Source organism: Epinephelus lanceolatus, chromosome 6, assembly GCF_041903045.1.
Source record: "Epinephelus lanceolatus isolate andai-2023 chromosome 6, ASM4190304v1, whole genome shotgun sequence".
Lineage (NCBI taxonomy): Eukaryota > Metazoa > Chordata > Actinopteri > Perciformes > Serranidae > Epinephelus > Epinephelus lanceolatus.
Window position 1 is genome coordinate 35,077,833 of NC_135739.1, and position 19,242 is coordinate 35,097,074.

The 19,242-nt window shown below is 43.4% G+C and overlaps 1 long non-coding RNA gene across 1 annotated transcript; it reads left to right on the forward strand.

The window, feature by feature from the left end:
• The first annotated feature begins 880 nt into the window (after positions 1-880).
• On the forward strand, positions 881-8,679 carry LOC117253739 (uncharacterized). Its single transcript, XR_004501422.2, has 5 exons — positions 881-1,015; positions 1,981-2,078; positions 2,483-2,660; positions 6,435-6,578; positions 7,234-8,679. It is a non-coding gene; the product is annotated as an uncharacterized LOC117253739 (long non-coding RNA).
• The last annotated feature ends 10,563 nt before the right edge of the window (positions 8,680-19,242 follow it).

Below are 19,242 nucleotides of genomic sequence, written 5' to 3' on the forward strand. Positions count from 1 at the left end.
TCAATGTGCCTGTTTTATTTGATAACTTTGTCCTTTTTCATGATTGATCACCTGTTATCAGTGATTGACGTTTTAAAGTTTTCAATAGTTGCAATGTTGTTTGCTTCATTATGTAATTACAACCTATTAGGGGTCATTATTTGTATACCTGTAAACACAGAACTCATTTTTTTCAATTTAACTAAACCCAGTTCATAGAGGAGACCTCTGTTGTAAGCCTGGGATGGCCTATCACAGGTACAATCTTTCCGTGTTATTATTTTGGATAATCAATCACTTGATCCCCAGGATTAATTGTTATCCCATTGGAGTACTGTATATATGTATGAATGATCACTTGGCACTTGTTTTTTAAGAAAAGTTGCAAGCTGAAGGACGACCCCCCTCCAAGCAGCAATGCAGCACTGATGCTGCCCTCAGTGGTGTGACAACAGCCACGCAGAAGGTAACGTTACGCCAGGGCCACACTGCCAACGAAGTGCTGTGAAGCGCAGCGCACTGAAATTCTCCCGCAAGCCGGAGCATTTCCGTTCACATCAGAAGTGGCATTTCATGCCGGTCGACAAGCGCTTCTGTTCCCAGCTGTTGTCTCCGTCACATTTGGGGCTGTTTTTCCATCATGGGTAAGTAAATAACCTCATAAAATTATGCGCCATGTTTTCCTAACTACTGTACATGTATGTGCACTTCTTAGTAATGAGTATAGTATGTATATAAACACACACACATACATTGCATATGTCAAACGGGGTTTTTTTATTTTGAAATTTGTTTTATTCTGAAAATTGACCGGATGCTGTTGTTATTCCTTTGTTTGACTTCCTGCCCGGCTTGACACATTCGCTTGCGGCTCGTGCAGAAAATAGACCAGACGCGGAAATGATCGCTGCAGGGCCAGCCTCGGAGCTGTGCGGCGCGGCCGGTGTGGATTACACAATCGGTTAACATGGGCGCCGAAAGGAAACTGGCTTTGCTTCTCGGCGCTTCAAGGCTATTCGCAGCGCTTCCGCGGGCGGTGGGTCCCTGGCGTTAGGATAGCAAGTTAGATATGATAATAGTCACACATGTTATTATTATTATTATTATTATATATGGTATAGTTACGCCCAATGGTGTGTGTGTGTGTGTGTGTGTGTGTGATTTGTAACCATTAACTAGTGTGCACTCTGGCCTGTTGTAGCTACCTTACACCACTGGAGCCAGCATTTAGACTACCAAAGCAACTACCCATTAAAGGTCCAGTGTGTAGGATTTAGAGGGATTTAGTGGCATCTAGTGGTGAGGATTGCAGATTGCAACCAGCTGGAAACTTCGCCTGGCTAGAATTCCTCCAGTGTTCATTGATCAGGAGGTTTTTACCGAACGCAGAGTTATCCGCAGAGGTCTATACCTCCCCAGAACAAACGGACCAGGTGATTAAACGACCTGCTAGGCCAGCACCTGCTAATGTGTGCTCACCAGTGTCGGGCTCATTACTATAAAAAATGTAATATATTACTAATAACTCAATAGTATTTTCCAAAGTAATATTATGACTTTACTTGTTACTCCCTGCTAATAGTAATTCGTCAAACTTACACTACTTTTTATATTACTGCTCTGTTATCCCACACAAAAGACTCCTTATGTGTGCCTCTGTGTGGATATCAGGGTAATTGGCAGCTCCTGAAGCTAAAGGCATTTTTTTTTTTTTTTTTTTTTTTTTACTTGAGGGTCTTCTCTTGTCTGTGTCCAGTATTTTCTCAAGACTCTGTCTAACAGACAGAGTCCAGCCACAAGCTTCATTACTTCTTTGTAGCCTGCAGCTGTCCACGATTAAAGTCCAGTTTTGGTTGTTTAGCCACTGTGAGGCTACAGCCATCCTCTGTAGACGAGGAGGGCTCACCTCTGGTGGGATGTATTTCCTGGAGCTTTATGATGTTGTGCTGTTGGTCGTAGTAGGTGTTTCAGACTGGAGGACTGAGGGTGTGTTTTTTGCAGTGGGTGTTAGTGCCACCAGGCCTTCCTGCAGCAACAGTGTTTATGTCATCTTTCCTCCCGACAATCTCAAAGTAATGGGAATATTTCCAGCCGCTAAAGTAAGTGTTTTCCATCTTCCAAACTAGCTTGCTGCTTTGTGACATGCATGCACAGCATGACGATTACATTAAAATGAATCCACCGATGTGATTGTTATATTTCAAGTCAGTAGTGATGTGATAACAAAAACACTGTTGAAATGAGTTATTTGTTTTTGGGATAACTGTAATATAATCACTTAAGTTTTTTTTTAGTAATTACATATAAAAAGTAATTTTGTCACTATAGCAAGTTACTAGTAAGTGTTACCTCCCAACACTGGTGCTCACTTAATTTCTGATCCAGATGTTCGGGAGGTTTTTACCAGGAGCTGTATTATGCGCAGAGGTCTCAGACCAGGTGATTTAAACCGGTAAAAACACTGAATAAAGCAGTTTCACGTTAAAATATCAATGTTTTTCAGATGCTGTTGTCTTGGAGGAGCTGCTAACTATGGTGGTGGTTGTGAAAGCACAAACGACCCCATCTGGAGCCAGTGTTTGGTTTATCTGTTCTGAGCTACTGTAGACCTGAAGGTGCAACATGGTGATCACTGTGGATGAGGACCAGCTCCATACGTGGATATAACAGCTCATTCTAAGGTAACAAAAACACAACCATTCTTATTTTCAGAAAATATACTAATAATATTGTATTCCATTTCTGCCAATACATCACCCTATCTGCTGCACACTGGACCTTTAAACACAGTCGTAATGAGTGTTATTAATTACACTTGTGCTTTCATTGCCACAACAAGTCAAAACGTCTGCCACGAAAAAGGTCTTTATTGTTTGTCTGCATTAATGCATAAACGAAAAATGCCAACATTGATTGTGCTACTTCATGACCTTTTGTGAATTCTAATAACAAACATTAGTGGCTTAAAGTATAAAAGCAAACAATAGACTGATTTGGCTGCATCTAAATGTGGTGACATTCTCCACAGAGTCCTGGTACTTTGCCCAGAAATTCACCTACTGTGTCGAGCATCCGAGTCAACGCAGCCATGTAAAAAAAAAAGAAAAAAGATCTGGCAGTAAGTAAGAGTGGATATTTACTTCAGTGATGGCCTTTGTGTGCTCTGTGAGTCACACGCTGTGGGGGTCATATTCCTGAGCTTTTTTTGCTCCGGGGGACCAGGAGAGGAGAATAAATGAAGACTAATGACTACTGACAGAAATTCAGAAAACAAACATGGAAACCTTCTTGAATAATGCATTCTTATTGCCTATGTTTTCCGAGCACAAACACAGTTAAAATACACTCGTAAAATATTAAATAGCAGAGAAAACTGTTTTTTCCAGGAGTTCAACCCTTTCTCCTGATGCAGCCCATCCGGTCAATTTTGTTTCACTGGGGATTTTGCTTTTAACAAGGTCAAACTTCAGAGAAAATGTAGGTACCTTCATGCAACAAGACAGCTCCATGCAAAAGTTTAAGGAATATAGTTATAATTTGACTCATCCTCACTTCAGTTAGTCCTGACATTAGCAATTAAAGTCACGATACATAGAATGACCTCATACAATATTCACTTGAAATACAGTTTGAGTTTTGAAGATACGAAGGGATGACATGTTGCTGTTTGATTTAAATTTTGGATGTTTTCACCAAGAACCGTGACCTTGGCTTTATTAGAGCAACTGCCTGACCTCCATAACTCAGCTTAGCTGTCCAATCAACCATCGCTGCATGAAAAGGTTTCAAGATTTCAACAAGAATCGATTTGGACTCAGCTGTCAATCATTCAGGCCAGAGCTCTCTCTCCGCTGATTTGATTTAATGCAACAGACAGCATGCAGTAGTGTGTGTGTGTGTGTGTGTGTGTGTGTGTGTGTGTGTGTGTGTGTGAAATCATACTTATTTCATACACTGCAATAGATTTACTTTATAATAAAAATGCTTATTTCTGGAGGAATGCTGCTCAACTTATCTCCAACAAACAGGTTGTGTTTCATATTCATAACTTTTTGGCAAAATTATATTGAATGTACTTCATTAAACAGAGAAGGCAGTGCTAGTGGTGATGCATTACTCATAAGTCAGAGTCCTCAGTATTCAAATATGCTCACAGATGTGATGCGTGTTATAGCATTGCACACAAATTTAATGCAGAAACCCAACGGCCAGATTTTAGACCAAAAAACGGCCAATGTTTGTTTTCAACTGAGGGATGATGATCAGATGGTGTCCTTAAAAAAAGTGTGGCTACATGCCACAGCTTTCTGGAAGTAACTAAAAGATGTTATTATAACAACAAAAATATGGCCTGATCAGGTTTTTGCCTCCAGTCTGCTTAATACTGAATATCTGCTGATACAGATCTGATCTTTACTGTTTTATTTTCTCCTTTATTATTCTGTATTTTTTGCTTTGTATATAAACACAGTTGGCACAGTGTGCATTTAGCCTTTAGTTAATCTCTTTAAACAGATATCTGTGTATGTATACAGAATCAATGAGACAATGTTTTTGTATTCCAAGCATTGTGGCTTCCATTTGTAGTCTGAGAGGTATTGACCAATCATGTTTGAGCAGCAGGTAGAGTCCGTGTGGAGATGGAGCAAATATGGCTTTATATTTAAATTACCTGCATTCATATGTAGATCAGGAATTGCCCCAACTTTTTAACTCAGACTAGTTGACTAGTCTAAAAGTAAGAAAACACTATGAAAACAGTCAAGACTGGGCACACTTTAATCTATAAGGTCAAACATTGTCCAAAAGAATATTGGCTATATTAGGCTATGTCACTATAACTATATCTCTACAGCTATAATCACTTATTAAAATAACCTTATCCTATTTTAAATGCAGTTGAAATGCTAAGTTTGATCAACTAGTGTCTCTAGTGCTGGCTAGGATCCTACAATACCAGAGTAGCGACACACATTGATCAAGCGGAAAGTTGGTCATGTGCCCTCTAGTGGCAGGACAGCGCGTTGCATATCCGACCAAGAACTGACTGAACTTCAGTATTGCTGCGTTGCTGCCGACCAGGAATTCTTGTGCGTTTCCAAAGTCAAGCAAACCTAAAAGCATAATCTACCATGATCTACCGTAATAGGAGCATCGGTGACCCGTTTACAGGAAAAAAAAACAAACAGTTGTCTACCATAATGTTACTCTCTACATCTTGAAAAAAAAACAACTTAAAAGCATGACTTAATATGACCAAGACACCTAAAAGTAAAAACAAGGCCGTTTTCATCAACTTACAAGCAAGTGCGCGTCAGACATACTGTAAGTGAATGGGTTTTCTGGTCGGAAAGGTAATGCCCTCATGCCCCACTAGAGGGCGTGTGAGGCTTAACTTCAGCACACCACAGGAGTCAGTGGAAGTGTTGTCATTCTGGTATTGTAGGGTCCTAGAGCTGACAAGTGACGGTAGCAACCTTAAATTGAGTGTTCAACTAATCGTGCACATCCCTACATGTAACTCAAATATCTCTTCACGGAGATTAGCCAAAATGAGCTACAAATGGAAGAAGAAGTGTTGGCCTGGATCTTTGCAGGCTGTTCTGGAGTTACTAAAATATCGGCTGTTGCCCCGGAGGCTTATCGTTGTAAGACAGATGGCCACTGGGTTCAGAGACTGGCCTAAATTTAAAGGAATAGTTTGACATTTTGGCAGTGACACTTCAGAGTTTCCCACAGAATTAGAGCCTTTGTGTGGTGGTAGCTGATGACGGTTGGTTCCTTTATTTTCTTGCCTGTGTGTTATATAGCAGTCTGTGTCCCTTGCCCTGCCTCCCACCCACAGCAGTTTGCAAAATGGTTGGTGAATGGTTGATTCACTGTGCTGACGTCCTGCCGCTCCATCTGTGCCCAGAGTACACTCCACGCTGCAAAAATGTGGAGCTATAAATAATTGAACGGTGTATATATATATTCCAACAGCACACCTAATGAACGGTCCATCTCCAAAAATAGAAAATCAAAACGTGGTGGCAGATGTTTTAATCGACATGTGTGGGAATCTCTGACACCTTAAAGCTTTTTTCAAGAGAGCTAGATGAGAAAATTGATACCACTCTCATGCCTGTACATTAAATAAAGGCTACACCCAGGCTGTGTCCTCACTTCCAGTTTTAAGCTAAGCTAACCAAGTTTAGCATCATATTCATTGGACAGATGTAAGCGTTGTACTGATCTTCTCATCTATCTTGATGTAAAAAACAAAAACAAAACAACAAACAAAGAAGCAAATAGGCCTGTTTCCCAGCATGTTGAATCATTCCTCTGAGAAGACATATACAAAATTGGTGGGTGTTCTGATACATCCTTACTATATTACAATAATTCCATAGAAACCCATACTCACTGCTATGAAAGCTTTCTTTGCTCATTTTTCCTTCATCTTGCTGATACAGTGGTGTCCACACTGCTGGAAATAACAGATGATTTCTGAGGCGTGTCATCAGAGTGAGCAGGATGTCCTGAAGATGGAACTCCCCAGAGAATGGACGGGTTAGGTCAAGACAGGCCTCGTCTGCCTCCGCTGTCAGACTGCCAAGGTAAAGTTCATACAGGTCACTCAGCCAAGCTCTGTCACTTCTTGTTTTTAACTTAATCTTTTGTTTTCCAGGAAGTTTGCTGAACACTTGTGTTACTTTCAGGGGTGCAAAAGTAGAACATTTACTGTCTACTGTAACACAGAATGGCCATATTTGCAGAGGGCTGACAGGACTGAAAATCAATAGTGGTTAGTCAACGATTACTTGACCACATGCTGAGATTTCTTAGTGTCAAACTCCTATTTTTTCCAAGAATATCAAGACTCCTGATGTGCATCACCATCCAGTGTCATGTTTTCAGAGTAGAATGTATGCATGGACCTCCCACATCTTGCCCTTGATCCAATGAGAAAGTATTTATTCCATCCTTTCAAAAGTCTACACATCACTGAGATGTGAAGTTACTGGGGGAAGACTTCCCTGAGTTTGCCTGTAAATATAACACTGATTTGGAGTCAGCTCAAAGGTGTCAGATTTGAAAGTTTAGGCCAGTAGAAATAAAATCCAAATATTGGCATTTTCAATGACTGGCCTGTAAAGGAAGCTGTTAAAGTAGGAAACTTACAAGCTTAATCACATTTTCAAACCAGACAACATTACAGTATTCCAGTATTTTTTATTGTAAAGGTCTAATGATTGTTTTTGTCTATTACAGGCCAAAGTCTCTGGGTGGAGAGAATGTCACTGTTAAAGGTTCTAACTTAAATTGATGCTGCTGCAGTTCCTACTGGTGACCGAGAGCGTTCAATAGATGTGATAGATGACTTATTGCCTCCTGAAGCTACTCTTGTGCAATTGGACAGTGACTCTCGGTAGATGGAAGGTTACAGCTGCTGTGTCCCTCGGAGCGTCCCAATGACATCAGGCAGCTCTACTGGAACAATTTGGATTATGAGCCTCAAGGGCAGTGCTGCTATCGTTTCTTCCACTTAAAGGAACAGTTCAACATTTTGGGAAATGCAATAATTTTCTGTCTTTAGCTTAGCTGGAAATGGGGAATCAGCTAGATCTGGTGAAATGTTAAAAAAAAAAAACCTGTCTACCTGCACTTTATAGCTTGCAGTGTTTTGCCTATAATTGCATCGGCCTAGCAGGAAAAAAACTGCATTTTGTTGTCATTTAAACATGCGTGAAACAAGATGACACGAGACGACGTGTCGGCCGTCTCTTTATTATGCCACTTTTTCTTGTGCTTTTTTATTTCTTTTTTCTTCATGGGGTGCCCAGTAGCTCAGTGGTTAGTGTGGGCATTTCATGTACAAAGGCATGGTCAAATAAAGGCAAAATCCCCCCCAAAAAAGCAAAAAACCAAACCCTGTAGCTTTTTTTTAACAAACCAAACAACAGCAGTATCATGCTGCTCCAGTGTTTGATTTTACAGAGCATGCTGGCATTATGGAAACAAAAGAGGCATGAGGGGCATGACATATAACACACCAGCGTCGGCCTCAAGCGTGACATATAACATCAACAGCACTTTATAAACACACAATTGCATTAACATGGCAATAACAAACAGTTACCGTCCCTGTTACATGGTGGCTGATCTCGTCCTCTGCTTGGAGGGTAAGGAGCTCCCTGACCTCATTGTCTTCCCAGTGTGCGGACATTATTGGTATTTTCCTTTTGAGTTAGCTGCTGCTTCCTGCTTTTGACATCTTCCGGCAGTGGTCCATGGTCCCTCTCTGCTGGCTGTCCGTTTTACATAGATTTTGATTTGGTGCTGTTACTACATCCTCTGCCAACTTAAAGGTGAGACAACACTGCCCCCCATTCCTTGATTGTACTTTATATACAGAACAGCGATGCAGAATAATGAAGTGAAATTCCCACCTTCAACAGGCAGTTTCAAAGGGAGAAATACTCCTGGCTCTTTAAGACTGATATTGGTGAGGTTAGAAATGCTGTAAAAAGAAATGTGTAAAAAGTTTTCGTTGCAAAGCCATATTTCATGCATGTTAGTGGAGGCTAATTTAATCAGTAGTAATAATAATATTGTGATGAAACTTGTGATTTACACTTCCACTAATTAACCGGGTTGATGTAACCCAGAATTAGCATCAACCAGTGACAGAATTGTTTTGTAAATTGCAGAACTGAAATAAAAAGCTCAACTTCTCCATCACTTCAGCTCAGCCATTTCTTTCTTCCTCAGCTTATCTTGTTACCTTTTTCTTTCTCCAAGCTGCTGCTCCTCCAGTGTTTTCTTTCATATCAGCTGACTGTATAATATGCCACCTCTTACCTGACACATCTGACCCCTTGTGAACCCTTGTCCCTGATGAAAGCTGTTACCTACTGTAGTGCACCACAGCTATATAATACTCAACTGCATCGCAATAGCAGAACTGCCCTCAAGGCAGCTGCTAGAGTCAAGGAGGCCTTATCTATTTATTTTTGATCAGTGGTCCCTCTTTGTGCATATTTGCTCATTTACCCTAAAAGAAAGATGTGAGTGTACTTTGTGATTCTTGTAGACTTAAGACAAATACTTTCTTCAGTATTTGCCAGGCCGGCGGCTGCTCAAGCTGCACTGATGTTGTTTCTGCCCTTTTACACAAATAAGGAAGAGGTGTGGAGCCACATTCAACAGCCAATTTAACACAATAATAAAGTTTTTACCAGCTTCTCATATGCCGCTGGTGTAATTAATGTGGATTAGAGAATTAAAAATGTGGAGGATTATGTTGTTTGTCTGTGTGAAACAGCAAGAGGGAAAAATATCCACAGCCTAGATATTGTATCTTACCTGAAGTTACAGCAGCTAAGATGGCCAAGAGGTCAGTGGTTGGAGGGCAACGTTTCCTAATCAGCTTTGTCTGGAAGGTCAGGACTCTGCAACAACAACACGCTCTCCAACACATGTACTTCCGTCACTGTTCCTTGAGGAACCATACTGATTTTATAGGTTCATATCCATAATGAGAAAAGACAGCATCAAGGAACTGGAATTCTTCTTGTAAGAAAAATTAAATGCGGCAGTACGTCTGCGATGCAAATAAGCTTTGGCACGTTGAATCCATCCCAAAATGTCAACATTGTTTGATAAACAACAATATAGGAGTGTGGCACAACATCAATTTATGCAGGGAATGTGCAAATGAGGTTCCGCTTCTATGACATTTTATTTTCTCCTCCCATATCTTAAAAAAAACATTTTATGATATTTTCAGTGGCTCCTATAGATGTGTGTGTGTGTGTGTGTGTGTGTGGCTCATAGCTAGCCTCTGCTGGACACAGACGATTTATAACCATGTTGCTGAAGAGTTAAGTGTGTTTTCAGTTGCTGTATTAATCTAATAACAATAACCCTGCCAATGCGCAGGCTTGGGCTCATGCTTAACTCAGCTAGATGCCTCCATGGCTGTAACCGAGCTCTCCGTGGATACCACACAGTTCAGTGTAACACTGTAACAGCGCATCTAATGGTTTATGTTCTTTCCAATGTTTGCACATGCTTCAATCCCTCCCCAGGGTCATTATGAGGTCTAATATCTGTGACAGCTGCAGAATAGGATTTAGAGCAGGGAGGAGGTCAGTTTTTTTTTTCCAAGAATCAACATTACAAAGAAGCGGAGGCACATTAATATAGTAAAAAAAAAATCCATTAAGATGTTCTCAGAGCATTAAGGAAGAAGGTTTCATTATTTCATTGAGTGTATGTACACATAAACAAAACAAGTTGAGTAGTAATTTTTGAGTAATGTGGCAAAAACTGATAAGCTGCCTGCATCCATTTTCTCTTTATTGACTGCTCACTGGGGCTAAGTGGTGTGATTAGAGGTGGATTTAAAAGTGTATATAATTGAACCATTTTTTTTTTCATCATCTGGGAGAACAGTTTATAATTAATTCTGAATACTTCTCAATTAGACCTGCAATTAGCTATGCAATTACTTTATATAGTGCCACACAAAAGTGAATTACATAGACAGCCTGTGCTGCAGTTTGACACATTGTGTCAGCAGTTGCTGGTTACAGAGCTGTTGAAACATACAAGTGCTTAATATTTCAAAAATGTTTTGACATAAAAAAGGAAAATGTTGTGCTGCATGTGGGAGGTAAGGAGGAAAAAATTGTCGCTGTTGCTACCTAATTGTCTAAATTTCTGACTTGTCGCACCTGGTGCTCTGCCTGTGTTTCAGTGCCTGCCAATGCCAACATGACTTAAAAAAAGAGACAAATAAAACAGGAACACTGGCCACTGCTGCTCGCCTTGACTATGTCGGCCACTGTAGCGCAGGAAGCACTTTAACAGCCCACTATTATCCATCTGTGCCTGCGGTGGCAGCCACGGCTGCAGACGCCCTCTATTCATCACCGCAGACAGGTTACAGATCTGCTGATTCGTAGAGCTGTGGGAGGGGGGGTATGTGTGTGAGGGTGAGCCTCTGATGGAGCGCGAGATGGAGCGGGACAGACGGTGGGGACAACTGCAGTGCCTCTCCAGCCGCAGCAATTGACAGTTTCACCCATGCTGCTTGGAGATGCGTGATTTCTCTCAACCATAGTCGGGTTGTTGAGAGCCCCGCAGACAGACCCCGATGATAATTTGACCTCTGGGACAAGCCCACTAACAGCTGGCATGGTGGGATGAGAATGTGATATTCTTGCTGAGGGTTTTATCAGTTGGTTTATTAGATTTTTTCAAATATTGTTTAATATAACAGAGCTGCAAAATGATTTGAAAACACCCCCACATCAAATCTAAAAAACAAACTGTGGTAAGTTTCTCTGAAACTGGTGAACACTTCTTATTAACTTATCGCCATATTGTGAGTCTGTTCTTTTGCTGTTCTTAGTCATATTGTGATTCAGCTTCTCTACATTGGGTGTGTTTACATGCACACCAATATTCCATCATTATTCTGAATATGACAAAATTCCAAATTTGATAGGGGTCATGGAAACAGCTCATTCCAATAGATATTCCAAACAGGGCCTTTTTCTGAATGTAGCATTAAGATGCGGGATATGCCGGTACTATTTAGGTTTTCATTGTATTCTTTCAACGTATACACAACACATTCTCACTCTGACCTTGTCACATATCGGCGTTTGGTCGTTTCCATGTCCAGATGTGAAAGGCACCCTGGGTGCTTTGGTTGTTGATGTTCTGGGACTCTTTGTGAAGTTCTACCTGTTACATGCATTGTCTTCTTTCAAAATTGACTTTTTTTTTTTCCTTCAACAGTGAATGCAGGTGGTTGGGTTTAGGCAACAAAAGCACATGGTTAGGTTTAGGAAGAAAAAACAGGGTTTGGCTTTATAATTTTACAGGATGTGAACACTGCTCTCCTGGGTGAAGGTTGGTGTTTGTTGGACCCACCCACCAACTCTAGAGTTTCGCCACCTTAACAGTTGTTCTTGTCCCGCCACGTTTCACCCTGACCCCCTGGGCACCGTTAAACTTTAACAGCAACTGGCCATGTATCATGCCAACGTTAAAGGATGGCTTTTTTCATCAGTGTCTGATGCCAGAAGTCGCTGCCCAAGCACCAGATTTTGACGACATCGGAGTGAGACCATGTTGCACATTCAGAATAAATGTTTGTGCCACACAGCTTCTTGCCTGTTTACGGTCACCTCTGTGCATTACCATTAATTAGTTGTACACAGATCAGCTAGCTAACAGTTTGTAAGGCTGGCGTCGAGATTCATGCCCAAAAGAAAAGGCCAAGGAAAAGCATACCCAACTTTAATAGTACAAAGCAGACTTGAACATCAACAGGTTTTTCGATATGCATAAATATCACAACACCAACCTTTTTAAAGAGGCGGGGCTGTGTTTGCATGGTCGATCAAGTCAGCCAACTTTAGGAAAACTTTAAAAAAATCAAACAAATGACATTTGTTTTACTTTTACATATTTTGACATGATAAACGTCATGTGGAGTATACACAGCTGAATATAAACAGAAATATTAGGGGAATATTGATTTTCATTTCTAATGTAAACAGCATAGTAGGACTATTGTCTTTTTTGGATTAAGGATAGTCATAGTAATTCTCTGTGTTAAGTGTGTTAAGCCACATACTTTTTTGTGCTGTATCACACACACAAAAAAAATGTATTAATAAAGTTTCACCTTGAAGTAAACTACACAAGGAAGGAAAATTAATTAGTCACAGTGGGCAATGTTGGAGGAAATAGAGAAAGCATCACGTTTGATGAAGAGACAGTAGTAAGAGGACCGTCACATCGCTTAGCCTGCGTTCAAATTTCTGCCATTCACAACTCTCCAAACATTGCTGACAGCCCGCCATGTCGAGGGAGGCCCGAGACGCCAATGTGCCTCTGAGTCTGATCAAAGGGCTTGTTACAAATTTATTCACGCCCCATGGTCACTTTGTTACCAAGCCAATTATATCACAGCTAAATGTTTAGTCAATCAGAGGGGAGGGAAATGGTGCCCTCAACTCATTCGAGTGCCTGGCTTCATTTCACTTCACATCAGCCAGTATCACATCACTATGGAGGAGCGGTGCAATTGCTAAATCATCTGCTCATAATCTTTCCCCAACTTGAATTAAGTGGTGTGAGCATATGGTGCTATTCACGATGACAAATGTAATACCAGTGACAATGAAACTAATTGAAATGTGCGGTCGTGGTGTGAAGTCTCATAGTTCATTTGCATATTTACTAAAGCAATGTTGATTGGTAGTTGTGGGTGTGATTTTATTAGTTAAATCAGAGCCTGCAGTGTTGATTGACTTCCAGGTGTTCATTAAAAAAAGGCTTATCTATTTATGAATGGTAGAGTATGAAACAGATGAGGTGATGGTGGCGGGGAAGTCACACACCGGCAACATCTTGTCAGATTTTATAAAGCCCTTAAAAAATACAACCCTCACAGTGAGCTAATGCTGTACCGTATATCTGTGCGGTTACTATAGAAACTACTAACAAACCCATGTTTCCACTCTTCCTTTTGGATAACTCACAGGAAGTAGGCTAATTGTGATTATACCTGGCAGTTGTTCAGTTGAAAATCCCATACAGGTGCACAAACAACTTAAGATGCTAACACATTTTCTTAGTATTAACATAATGTTTGCAGGAAAATACACTGCTTAACAACTCATTATGGAAATGGCAAGAAGAAATTTGAGAAATTACTCAAATAAAATTCACCAGCATTAAACCACCCTTTCAGAAATATGACTGAGAAATAGGAGGTTTATTGTTTGTGGTAATAGTGAGGAAGTGGTGATTCATTTTTACATAACAAATGTATTTTGAAAAAAAAAACAAAAACAAAAAGTAATAATGACTGCTTTTGTGTGAGACTTTCCTCACTTAATTGGCAAATGCATATTAGAGCCGTCTAATCCAGGCATGGTGCCATTTTATATAATGCTGTCTGAAATGTATTTTTTTGCTAAATTAAATTGCTTAACAACTTGCCAAGAATTGGCAGTCTCGCTGATATAAAGTGAACTTATCTACGTGAGTGAGTGATGTTAAATTGGGACATGCTCATAGAGCTGACAGGCGTGCTGGCTTGTCCTAAGGCAGAGTTTCCACACCATTTAAAATGAGAGAAATGACATGCCTGTGCTTCAGGAAAACGTATCAATAGCTTGGTAAACAATGAAACAAGTCTGTCACAAAGTTTGACACGGTTGAATCCAAATGGAAAAGGTTTGTACAGTCTTTGCCATCAGTTGGAAGATGCCCAAGTGTTTTAATGTTACCCTGTTCTCAACCTGCACAAACAATGGTTTAGGACGATTAGCAGTTGCCTCTATGCCACAAAATCACTCTCAGATTTCTCCTTCAAACAGGAGTCCCCTAATATTTGTCCAGATGTTAACTATCTCTTAACAAAATCTTATGGAGCCCACCAATGAATCGATTATGAGACTATGGATCCTTAGACCTCATTGCCTTAGACTGTAGACACTAGACAGGCTCATTCAGAGGGCCAGCTGGCCAGTTTTTAACTTTGTTCAAATTAATTTGTAAATCATGTTCTCTATCGTATCGAGACTATCTCTCCACACAGTTACATATTCCATATGTACGGGGACTGATCCCACTGGGACAGTTGACGTGGATATTTCTTTAAGACACACCACTACATGGCCCATGCGCAGGCTTAAAAGCCCCAGGTGCGCATGTAATCACTGATTCATTGATTTCCACTCTGGCAGTAGGAGACGTGAGAGCATACGTTGTTGAAAAGGGAGATTAGCGTAGATCCACTTACCGGTTGTGTGAGCAGAGAGTCGGTCTCCGGGCCCCTCTCGGGATTGCTGGTCTGCCTTTGTTCTTTATTCTCTTATCCTTTGTTTGGAAAAGTAACTTGGCATAAAAGGAGTACTCTAAGGCGTATTGCACGATCCGCTCTGCTAGCATGCCCAGGTATAGTCCACCACCAAAGCTGACTTGGTCGGCGGGTGTGGTGTGGCATCCCTCTCTGCCCGCTGTCGTTCGGGAGTGTCGCAAGGTGTATTGCTGGGTGTCTGGCTAACGCACCTGCGTGCCCTCCTGTGCGTGTACAGCAAGCACTGACACACATTATCTGCTGTCGAAGTCGGTGGGAATAGCGCGGAGGCTCGCTGCTGTGTCCACAAACCACCATAGCAACAGTTAGCTGCCGTTGCTACAAACATAAGGCACAACATGCGAGGGCACTTCCTGGTTAGCGCGGTACGTCCGTATGGCATGCCGGGAGGGACCTCCGTGCAGGGGCTGCAATGTGCAAATGCCTGCAGAGGATGGCCATGATTATTGTGTGATTTGTTTGGGCAGTGATCATGCACTCATGGCAAGGGATGACCCATCCTGATGTATAAGCTGTTTTTGCTTGTCAGCGAGGTTAAGGGAGGCCCGCTGCCATGTGTTTAGGACACAGCCACCCACACCTGCTTATGGACTGCAGTCGGCTAAGCGTCCTAGGACTGCGGCTCCAGCAGTGCAGAGTGCAGCTGGCAAAGGTGCCCCTTCACCCTCCAATACTGTGATTAAATCAATCAGGCATGAGCGATTTGTGTCACATGGGCTGCAGGCGTCAACTAGCAAGCCTCCCGCCCCTGGACCCTCCACCATGATATCAGTTGGGGCCGATAGGGGCTGCCAATCTGACTCAGAGTCAGATAGGGAGATTGATATTATTAACCTGGAGCCCTCAGACGATGATGTGTTCCCCTCGGAGCAAGGGGAGACAGTCATAGACGAACGTGAGCAGCAGCCCCCTCTCCTTCAGGAGATTGTAAGTAGGGCAGCTGCTGCATTGAATATTGAATTGCCAGCTGATCAGGGGCCTGCCCCCTCCCGTTTTGATGATGAAGCGGGGGGGCGGTACACAAGCTTCCTGGTGCCCCTCCTCTCAGACTTTGAGGACGTGCTCCGGAAGCAGTTTCGGACACCATCAGGTCGCTGGTCGGGGCTCTGTACATGCCTAGCGGTGGTTCACGATAGGGAGAAGATAGGCTGTGGGCCGTTACCTCCGGTGGACCAGGTTTTGGCGGCCTTGGTGTCTCCATCTCAGTCAGTTCTTGGGACAGGTGGCTGCCCCAGTAAAAACTGCAAAATGATGGACACCTTGCTCACCAAAATGCACAGTGCTATGGCGGTCCAGACCCAGCTGGCCAATACAGGGGCCATATTATCCCTGTACCAACGCCATCTGACTCAGCAGCTGAAGGAGGGTTGCAGTGATGACCTGCTGATGGAGCTGCAGCAGGTCTCGTCACTTCTCTCTAAGCTGATGAGGGAGCAGGCAGAGGCGGCTGGTAAAGCCATGTCGGGACTCTGGACAGTTAGACGCCACCTATGGCTGTCGCAGTCCATGCTGCAGCTGGAGGATAGAGCTTGTCTACTCAAGCTGGCTGTAGAGCCAGTGGCAATGTTTAGGCTGGATGCGTCTAGGATGCTTCAGCAGGCGCAGGAAGCTCGCCGCTGTGCTTGAGAGGTGTCTGGTGCTCTAAGGCGGAGCCAGGACTGGCGCCGGCCTCAGCCGCAGCAGCCTGAGCCTCTTCAGTCTAACTGGAGTCAGGGGGATCTGAGGGGCCGGCAGGATGCATCCAGGTGGGGCAAGTCTAAGAGAGGGCGACGAGGCAGTGGTGGCCACGGGCCACACCAGCCCTCACCTCAGTCCTGACGCAACGCCATTCCAAGTTGGACCCTGTCCTCACGGGGTTCGTGCGGCATGGGAAGCTCTGAGGGCAGACCCCTGGGTTGTTTCTACAATGACCCAGGGGTACCACTTACAGTTTACATGCACCCCTCCTGTGTCTCGGTCGGCTGCATTCTCGATCATTGCAGACCTGCAGCACAGAGAGGCTCTGCATTCAGAAATCTCCACTCTCCTCGAGAAGAGGGCTATCAGGGAGGTGGGGAGGGAGAACCAGCGGGCGGGGTTTTACTCCCGTTATTTCCTTGTCCCGGAACGGGACGGTACCCTCCGGCCGGGGAGATGCCTAAGGGGAGGACACAGAGCCTTCAGGTTCTGTGTCCTCCCCTTTGGCGTCTCTCTGACGCTGACACAGGGGAGGAAGGAATCCCCCTGGATCTGCCTCTCTCATTTTCAACTGGGAGCCAAGGTTACCTGGAAGCTTTGTCTTCGCCCTCTTCTGCACATGCGCCCAGTACATAGGTCTCTCTTTTTCTGGGGGCTATGCCCACAGAGGCACCTACAAGCCACAATGTGGGTCACCAGAGGGCTGCGTGTACTCAGAGCCATGCATGTGCACCTGTTCTCCAGGGGTGGCCCGACCCCAGGGGAACGGCGACTGCACCTGGAGGTGGTCGAGGAAATCTGATGTCGTTTCGGCAGGGCAGTGGCCGTTCTGTTCGCATCCAGGAACAAAGCGCACTGCCCGCTGTTCTTTCCATGGGGAGAGACGACCCCCCGCTAGGCGTTGTTGCCCTGGCGCACCAATGGCCTCTGGGGCTGCTGTATGCCTTTTCCCCATTCAGTCTCCTTCCAACCTTGCTGCTGAGGGTCCAGGTGGAGGTGAGGCTGACCTTGGTACCCTTAGGAGTATGGTGGCAGCAAGCAAGGCTGCTCGTGTTGGGGGTAACATGTTGGCCGATGGTGACTGCAGCCTCATCTCACAGTTTCTGAAAGGCGCTGTGAGGCTTGCTCCATGCAGCAGAAGGTTGGCTGTCCCAACATGGGACCTCAACCTGGTGCTGGCTGCCTTACAACGGGAACCCTTCGAGCCCCTGGTGTCAGCGGACATGCAGTGGTTGTCACTCAAGGCTGTGTTCCTCATAGCGATTTTCACTATGCCCCTGTGCTGATGAGCCAGGGAGATGTCTTATTATTTTCTTGTCAGTTGGCCTAGCAGAGGGCAGGCCATCTGAGCGGCCTCCATACATGTACACCTGACCCTTGCGTCTTGCGGGGTTGGTCATGCTTGTGGCTGCGTCTGGCGCCTCAGCAGGGGGCAGTGACACGCAGCGTCTGGTGGTGTCAAGAGCCTGTGTATGTGTATTCTGTATATTTGTATATAGCATTTTACTGGGTGTTTTGTATTCACATGCACTGTTTTAGAGCACTCTGGTGGCTCATTCGATTACCAGGTTCATGGATCCTGGGGTGAACTTGAGGGGGTGCATCTGCTCTGTCTCCTCAGTCTCCTTGCGGTGTGTCTTACAGGGTCCCCGTACATATGGAATATGTAACTGTGTGGAGAGATAGTCTTGATACGATAGCGAACGTGCGGTTACGTTGTAACCTTGGTTCTCTGAGTGAAGAGACTATCTCTCCAGGGCAAGGCCGCTCGGAAACCGTTCCAATCAATGTTAATCAGTGATTACACGCGCACCTGGGGCTTTTAAACCCGCGCATGGGCCACGTAGTGGTGTGTCTTAAAGAAATATCCACATCAACTGTCCCAGTGGGATCAGTCCCCGTACATATGGAATATGTAACTGTGTGGAGAGATAGTCTCTTCACTCAGAGAACCAAGGTTACAACGTAACCGCACATTTTTAATTACTGTTAATTTTACTATAAAACCTTTTTTCCTTACCATACTGTTGCTGTGTCTGTCATAACCTAAATGTAAGGGCCAAATTTTAGTACATAGACATTCTGGAAATTGAAGCAGAAGCCAGTCTGAGAGATCACTGGACACAGAAAAGGTCAGTCAACCCTGCATACAAAATAACTTTTGGAATGAGATGAAAACGGCGGACTGATGATACATGACAGCATATCAGAGAATGGATTTTCCCTTTGAAAGCTCTGCCTCTCTTCTCCACATGCTGAACACAAGTGACATCTGGTTTATGGCCTGAAATAATTATTGTAACTGACATTGCAAATCACATCCCAACACAGCGTGGTTTTCTGTGTACCGATGCAGCTGTTGTGAAAATATTTTCGGGGTCAGGGAAAGGCCTTGCATGAAATTTCAAATAACCACCTGCAAACTGTGCTTTTGTATCCTTGGGGAGGAAAAATGGCTACGGAAGCTCATTTCTGCCTTGAACAGAGGAAAATAGAAAATGATAATGACCACGATAATGAGTCATGGCACATCACAATTATGAGATCACACAGTCAGTCAGTAATTTCACTAATTATATGTAAGTAAAAACCATGACACAGTAATTAGATATTCTAACTTACTAAGTGAAAATTATGAGATACTGAATTGAATTTACAAGATTCTAGGTCAAAATTTGGAATTGCTTAATCAT